The sequence below is a fragment of the Notolepis coatsorum genome, assembly GCF_963971535.1.
Source record: "Notolepis coatsorum genome assembly, chromosome: 14".
Lineage (NCBI taxonomy): Eukaryota > Metazoa > Chordata > Actinopteri > Aulopiformes > Paralepididae > Notolepis > Notolepis coatsorum.
Genome location: NC_140178.1, coordinates 67170494 through 67178293, shown reverse-complemented (window position 1 = coordinate 67178293; position 7800 = coordinate 67170494). Strand labels below are relative to the sequence as shown.

At 45.8% G+C, this 7800-nt stretch overlaps 1 protein-coding gene across 1 annotated transcript in view; it reads left to right on the top strand.

The window, feature by feature from the left end:
* Positions 1–7800, top strand: part of glis2b (GLIS family zinc finger 2b) — a 47984-nt gene that overhangs the window by 28421 nt on the left and 11763 nt on the right.

The window sequence follows — 7800 nt, the reverse complement described above, 5'->3', positions numbered from 1 at the left end:
AATTGCAGGGGGTCCAGGTTGATGGGGAGGGAGGAACATATGTAGCCCTTCACTAGCTTCTCAAAGCACTTCATCACTATGGAGGTGAGAGCTACAGGGCGATAGTCGTTGAGGCAAGTGTGCATGGATTTTTTGGGTACAGGGACAATAGTGGACTTTTTCAAACAGGTGGGGATGACAGACTGTTCTAAGGGGGTATGTGTCAGTTTGGGGATATGTGCAAAATTATGTGCAAAATAATCGTTGTTTTTCAGTAAAGGCCTCCATACAAATGTTGGTCATCTGTTACATTTATTATGTGTAGATTGTGTGATGGGAAAGAGGTAGAATCTTGCTCATCAGTCCAGTCAGACTGACTGCACTAGTTAGAGCTGTTCTGCTGTCATGCTGGGTGATACAAGACAGCGTTTTACGTCAGCTGACATGTACCATTTCAACGTCAGCACAACAGCTCTGCTGTTTCTCACCTAGCAGGGTCTCTTTGTGGTTTTAAGATGAGATAAGATATTTCCTCTTGGGGAAATGCAGGCGTCATAGCAGCGTGGGTTTCTCTCTCTCTCTCTCTCTCTCTCTCTCTCTCTCTCTCTCTCTCTCTCTCTCTCTCTCTCTCTCTCTCTCTCTCTCTCTCTCTCTCTCTCTCTCTCTCTCTCTCTCTCTCTCTCTCTCTCTCTCTCTCTCTCTCTCTCTCTCTCTCTCTTTTTCCTAAAACATAACACAACATTGACGACAACAATAACTACAATAATGACAAGACAACAAAAATAACAAACAGACCCAAAACCTGCCAAAAACTAAATATACAAAAAAATACTGAATATTAAATATACCCAGTCCCCCCCTACAAGATACAAGATACAAGATACTTTAATGCCACACAACGATGGTTGGTGGTAATTGTTTGCGGTACAGATTGTTAAGCACTGGTTACATCAACATGAAACATCAGACATCAAACATCAAACGCCCCCCTCCCACCTCCCAATCCCCACAATAAATACATATATACATAAATACATACAGGACAGTCACGGTAACAGTCAGTGACAGATGCTTGCCCGTCTGTGCAAAGGGGGGCGGGCCAGGTGTTCAGTGTTCTGACTGCTGTGGGGAAAAGGCTGTTTGTGAAGCGTGTGTGTCTGGTTAGAATGGACCTGTAGCGACCTGAGGGCATGCGCTGGAATAAGTGGTGTGCTGGGTGAGAGGGATCGTTGACTATTTTAGCAGAGCGGGTGACTGTGCATGAGGTGTAGATGGAGTCCAGAGAGGGGAGGCGGCAGCCAATTATTTTGGAGGCTGTCTTGGCGATGCGTTGGAGTTTGTGTTTGGTGTGTTTATCAGTGGAACCGTACCAGACTGTGATGGATGAGGTCAGGATGCTTTGAATTATGGCCTTGTGTAGAATTGGACCAGCAGGCGTTGTTGGACTCTGTACTTCCTCAGTTGCCTGAGGAAGTACAGGCGCTGCTGGGCCTTTTTGATGATCACCTACCCCCCCCCCCCCCCCCCCCCCCTTTAGCTCTATCAGATCAGCGATCAGATAATTGGAATATTGTTTTGCCAGTGCATCCTAGTCAAGGTAAGGGCTATATGGTATTAATCTTGCGTTGATCCGACCATGCCTTCATTGTGATCCGAACGTGTTACTGTAACGTTACTCCACAGCGTATGCCGTTGGTGACGATCGAAGCATAGAACCCCCCCCCCCCTTTCATGCATGCATGATGAAACATAATACCGATAATATAGCGTTGATTTCAGATTGATTATTGATCCAAGCAAGGAATGCCACGGTTTCTAGTGAAATGCACTAAACGCTGCATAGCGGCGTTTCCTGGGATTACACAGAATTACTCTAAAACTATACTCACCACGGTATAAAACGGGAATGTATGGATGAAAAAATTATTTCTTTTTCACAAATTGAACGATAGATACTCGATGTCAAATGGGCAATCATTTTTATATCCATAGCTATGATATTTAATATAGTTTTAGCCCTGCAATCACCGGCATGTATCCCCATTCATTAAAGTGCTGGCACACACAGCGACATCTGGCGCTGATTGAGTTAATACATCATTACAATAGGGGAGGGGGATGCAGGTATGGGGCAGGGTAATAGTAGAAAGACATATACATAGGGAATACAATTGTATCTGAATATAAAAATACGAGAAAAATAAATGGTGTAATGCAGATGAGGGGTCTATATATTTAAATGTTACAATAAATATAGGCAATAGAAAATGTTAATCTGAATATATACTATGAGTATGAGTAAAAGTAAACAGTATACACAAGGTGCAGTATACACAAGGTACCCTAACTGGCATTATATACGTCATATATAATATACATATATATATACGACATACATCATCTATTGAGTGAGAAGACAGTTAAACTAATGTTACAAGCGGCACTGTGGTGTAGTGGTTAACACTACCACTTGGCAGTGTGTGTGAAGGACTTACTGTAAGTTACAGCTAGATACACCCAGGCCAGATGCATGGAAGAGAGAGAGAGAGAGAGAGAGAGAGAGAGAGAGAGAGAGAGAGAGAGAGAGAGAGAGAGAGAGAGAGCGAGAGAGAGAGACAGAGAGAGACAGAGAGAGAAAGACAAGCCATTATTAAAAAATGTTGACACTGATACACAACAATACACATCATGGGCGGCCGGGTAGCGCAGCGGACTAAGCGTCTGTCTACCACCGCAGAGACAGTGGGATCGAATCCAGCTGCCGCGGTGCCTCTGGCTTGGTCGGCTGTCCATACTGACACAATTGGCAGTGTCAGCGGGTGGGAAAGCCGGTGGGTGGGTCCTGGTCGTTGTAAACAGCGACTCCTACAGTTCGGTCGGGGCGTCTGCACAGCGAGGGAAGGATCTGGGGGAGGTAGTGTGATCCTTCCACACGTTACACTCCCCCAGTGAGGTGAAAAGAAGCGGGGGGCTGGCTACACATGTGTCGGAGGAAGCATGTGATAGTCTCCGCCCTCCCAGACCGACGGTAGGGGGTAGAGTGCGCAACGATTGGGGGGATTGGGAATTGGCATAACGACTAACATTGGGATGGGAGAAAAACGGAAAAAGGAGGGAGGAAAAGAGAATACAAAAAACAATACACATCACACCAGTAAATAGCTAAATAAATAGATGTTCTGCAATACATTTACAAAAAAGAGCCCTTCCCCCCACAACTTTGCAGAGGACATCCAGATATTTCCAAACCCCTCCATCATTAGCAGAGAGTATTGGAAACCCTTGCTCTCATCAGACCCCTTGCACCCCCCCCCCCACTTCTTGCTCATGTAAATTGCCATCTTTGCTTGCCCCAGAATAACAGTTGACATTTCTGAAATTAAAGTTACACTCTAGTGACCTAAACAATTCTGAAACAATAGAAAACATTGGAGCTAATCTTACACAGTGCAAAAAAACGGTGAAAAATGTTCTCCCTCTGAAAACAAAATGAGCATTTATCTTGTTGTTTAAAACATAAACAAAAGCATTAGCAATTAGAGAGAGAGAGAGAGAGAGAGAGAGAGAGAGAGAGAAAGAGAAAGATGGGGTATTAACCACAGCTTAGAGCCTTAGACTAAATGAGGATCACATCCTCTCAGACATATCCTAATATGTTTATTTTCCCTGCTAGCCTAAGGGGAACATTTGCCCACATAACAAACTCTGTGCTTCAACTGGTTATTATGGCAAACTGTACACTAGAGCAGGGCTATACAAAGTAGGGCCTGCTGGCCAAATTTGGCCCTCCACAACATAATCTTTGGCCCCCCAAAGGGTTCCAAAGTATAATAAGATATTGGATTTGACCCACAACCCATGTCATATTTTGGCCCTTGGTCCTCCACGTCAGAATGTTTGGGCACCCCTGCGTTAGAGTCTACACTCTAGACATGTAGGTCTCAATATCTTTCATGTCAAACTCACAAATCTATACAAATTAGGCCACAGACAGGCGGCTGGGTGGCGTAGCGGAGATTGCGCTCGTCACCAATGCAAGAGACTCCGGTATCGAATCCCAGTCTCAGCATTGCCTTCGACTTGGGCCAGCCGTCGTACTGGCTCATTTGGCAGAGCCAGCAGGTGGAAGTCGATGGGTGGGGATTGGACGTTGTGGACAGCGACTCCTACAGGTCGGTTGGGTGACGACTGCACAGCAGAAACAGGAAGTATCGGGGGCAGCGTGAGCCTCCCACGCGTTACTCCTCGCCACTAAGAGTCTGCGCTGTCTGGTGAAAAGATGCGACAGGCTGCCTCCTCGTGTAACGGAGGGGACACGTGATGCAAGGCTTCTATCCTCACTACAACCGACCAGTGGGGGGCATAGTCTAGCAACGTTCAATAATCAGCAGTTCAGTAGACAGAAATGGTCCAATCAGTATCTGCTCTGTATCTACTGCACCAGAGAGGTGTACGCTGTGAGATTTCTGCTCATTTGGAACGAGGACAGAGGTGGAGCTAGTCAGGAGCTTGAGGGGGCTATAACTTCCACTATGATGGCCCAAGAAGCCACATACCACCCCATAGCACAATAAATACCAGTGGTTTCTTTATACACACATATACCTTGTATGTGTGTCTGGCCTCGTGTTTTGTATACATTCCCATAAATCCTGTAGCACCTGTGCTAAATACTCCATCATCCCCATAGCATTGGTAAGAAAAAAAACTCTGGAGCTGCCACTGAATGAGGACAGTGGAGACCTGACCGTGTAAAAATATATAAATAAGTACAAATATATGGAATAAGCACTTAATGGAGGAGTCTATAAGGTCCTCATTCCAAATGATCAAATAACATCATACAGAGTGCAACTTCTGCACTTCTGCATATTCCAACTGAGTGTACATGTCTTTGACTAGCAGTCGACACTAGTCTACATGCTGGTGCAGGATATTGTTAGGGACACCAGGTCATATACGTCCATGGATAAATAGATGTTAGTCTAGGCCACTGCACGACACTATTTGTATTTGTGTAACAAAATTATGAAATGATTAACCGAAGGTCACATACTACTAAACCACTAGTATGGTATAATAGCTCAATGTTAGAATGGAACAATGGAAAGGACGCAGACAGAGTGACAAGCCAAAGAGGCCAGGGGGTGGGGCCTCAGCTTCATACACCTGAGGTCCAGGGCGCCTGAATTCTACATTTCCAGTTCCGCGTTCGCCTTCTGCTCTCTGATTGGCCCACTGACGTTTCTGGTCGTGCCAATCGTGTGACGGCAAGTTCTTTCGCCGGTTAAGCTTAGGCAGTAGGCACTAGGCACTCTTTCGAAGTTGGTTAAGGTTAGAGTTTGTCTTAGAGCATGGCGATAGAACACCAGCCCTGATTCCAAACTCTAACCTTAACCAACTTCGAAAGAGTCGCCTAAGCTTAACCAGTGATAAACGCGATTGGGCGCACATGTCACATGACCAGAAACGTCAGTGGCCAATCAGATCGCACCAGAAACGTCCGTGGCCAATCAGATCGCAGAACGCGCACGCGGAACTGGAAATGTATTGGGGAAAGAATAGACACGTCCAGGGCTGCTGTTAGGGGGCGGAGCTAAGGGTCTTTGAACGTATCCCTTCTTATAGCTACCTGTGTGACCTCAGACCTCAGAATTAGATACATTATATTGAAATGCCAGACAACCTATAACGGGAGATCTAACTTATTGCCTTTTATTGACTTCTTTTAGTGAACCATGTAAACCTCTGTGCAGTCCTAGACTGCTGCAGGGATTTCCTGTCTTGTGTGTGTATGTGTGTATTGGTGATGTGCTCTCATTTTACATTTTGACTATCAAGCTATTCTGAGCTGTTCATCATGATGACCTCCCACCTGAGTGGTGGTACCCAGGTTATGGGTGGTGGTACCCAGGTTATGGGTGGTGGTACCCAGGTTATGGGTGGTGGTACCCAGGTTATGAGTGGTGGTACCCAGGTTATGAGTGGTGGTACCCAGGTTATGAGTGGTGGTACCCAGGTTATGAGTGGTGGTACCCAGGTTATGAGTGGTGGTACCCAGGTTATGAGTGGTGGTACCCAGGTTATGAGTGGTGGTACCCAGGTTATGAGTGGTGGTACCCAGGTTATGGGTGGTGGTACCCAGGTTATGGGTGGTGGTACCCAGGTTATGAGTGGTGGTACCCAGGTTATGAGTGGTGGTACCCAGGTTATGAGTGGTGGTACCCAGGTTATGGGTGGTGGTACCCAGGTTATGGGTGGTGGTACCCAGGTTATGAGTGGTGGTACCCAGGTTATGAGTGGTGGTACCCAGGTTATGTCTGTGCAGCATGTGTTAGGATAGAAAAGGCAAGGGTGAATTGTAAAAGTGTGTGTGTTTGATTGTGTGTGTGTGTGTGTGTGTGTGTGTGTGTGTGTGTATGTGTATGTGTGTGCGACTATGAGAGAGAGAATGTCCCCGTCATGCAGATCATGAAGATAATGCAGCTTTGTGTATTTTTTGTGTTCCTCCCTCCTCAGTGCATGTTTGTGTCTTAGTATCTGTGTATGAGTGTGTGTATATATCTGTGTGTGTGTGTGTGTGTGTGTGTGTGTGTGTGTGTGTGTGTGTGTGTGTGTGTGTGTTGGTGGCCTTCCCTCTTGCTGAACTTGGTGACCTCTCTCTCCTATGCCTCCCAGACACAGTCGCTTCTCATGTGGCCCCTGGCCAGTCGCTCTCAAAGACCACCATTCACTACCGCCGAGGCCTCTATGTGTGTGGGTGGGTGGGTGTGTGTGTGTGTGTGTGTGTGTGTGTGTGTGTGTGTGTGTGTGTGTGTGTGTGTGTGTGCATTAGTGTGGGTACATGTGTGTGTTTTGGAGAGAGAGAGAGAGAGAGAGAGAGAGAAAGGGGAGGGAATTTGTGGAAATTACAGTTGGATTAATTGCTTGTGTGTGTGTGTGTATGTGTGCATGAGCACAGGCACACACACACACGCGAACGCGAACACGTGCCCTCTGAGGGCAGCTCTGTGTGTTAGAGCTCTGTGGCAGAAATATAGGACGTTCTGTAACTGTGTGTAGAGGGAGAACTCTTTGAAGAGCCATGGAGTGCGTGTGTGTGCGCGTGTGTGTCCCCACTGACCCCAGTCAGAAGGAGCTGTAAAGCCATTAGGCTGTGGAGAACAGTGAGCTGGGCTGTAAATCAGTACTGCTGTACTGTAGCAGGGGCCGCCGTGTGTGACGCTCTGTGTCTGTGAGGAGGGTACTGAGTGGCTGTAGCGATAGACTTAGCATTACGTCTATTTGTATGAAATAACTATAGTGTACAGATATTAGGATTTAACAGCTTATGTTTCAGAAAATATTATTTCTTAAAACATTATGTTATCATGTAATGTAACCCTATGTGTTTGTTATCATATATTATAACTTTATTTATTTACTGTGTTATCATATAATATCAAAACCCCGTATATAACTTTTATACAAGAGCTTCCCCAATGGCTCATACACCATTATAACACATCATAACATAACACCATACACCATTGCTGTTATAATACACAATAATGACACCACACACCATTTGTATTATAATACACCATTATAATCGTAGGGGTTGAGTTTTAGTTTTGGGCTCAAACTAACCGTTTGACAGATAGAGTGGCTAACTGAGCCAAGTGGGCTAGTGTAGGTGTTAGGCTGTTGAGGTAGCTACTACTGAGAGAGAAGTGTTGACAGGGTCAGTCTGAACAGGAGACTGGAGCAGGGTGTGTGTGTGTGTGTGTGTGTGTGTGTGTGTGTGTGTGTGTGTCTGTGTGTGTGTCGGCTTAGGAAGAC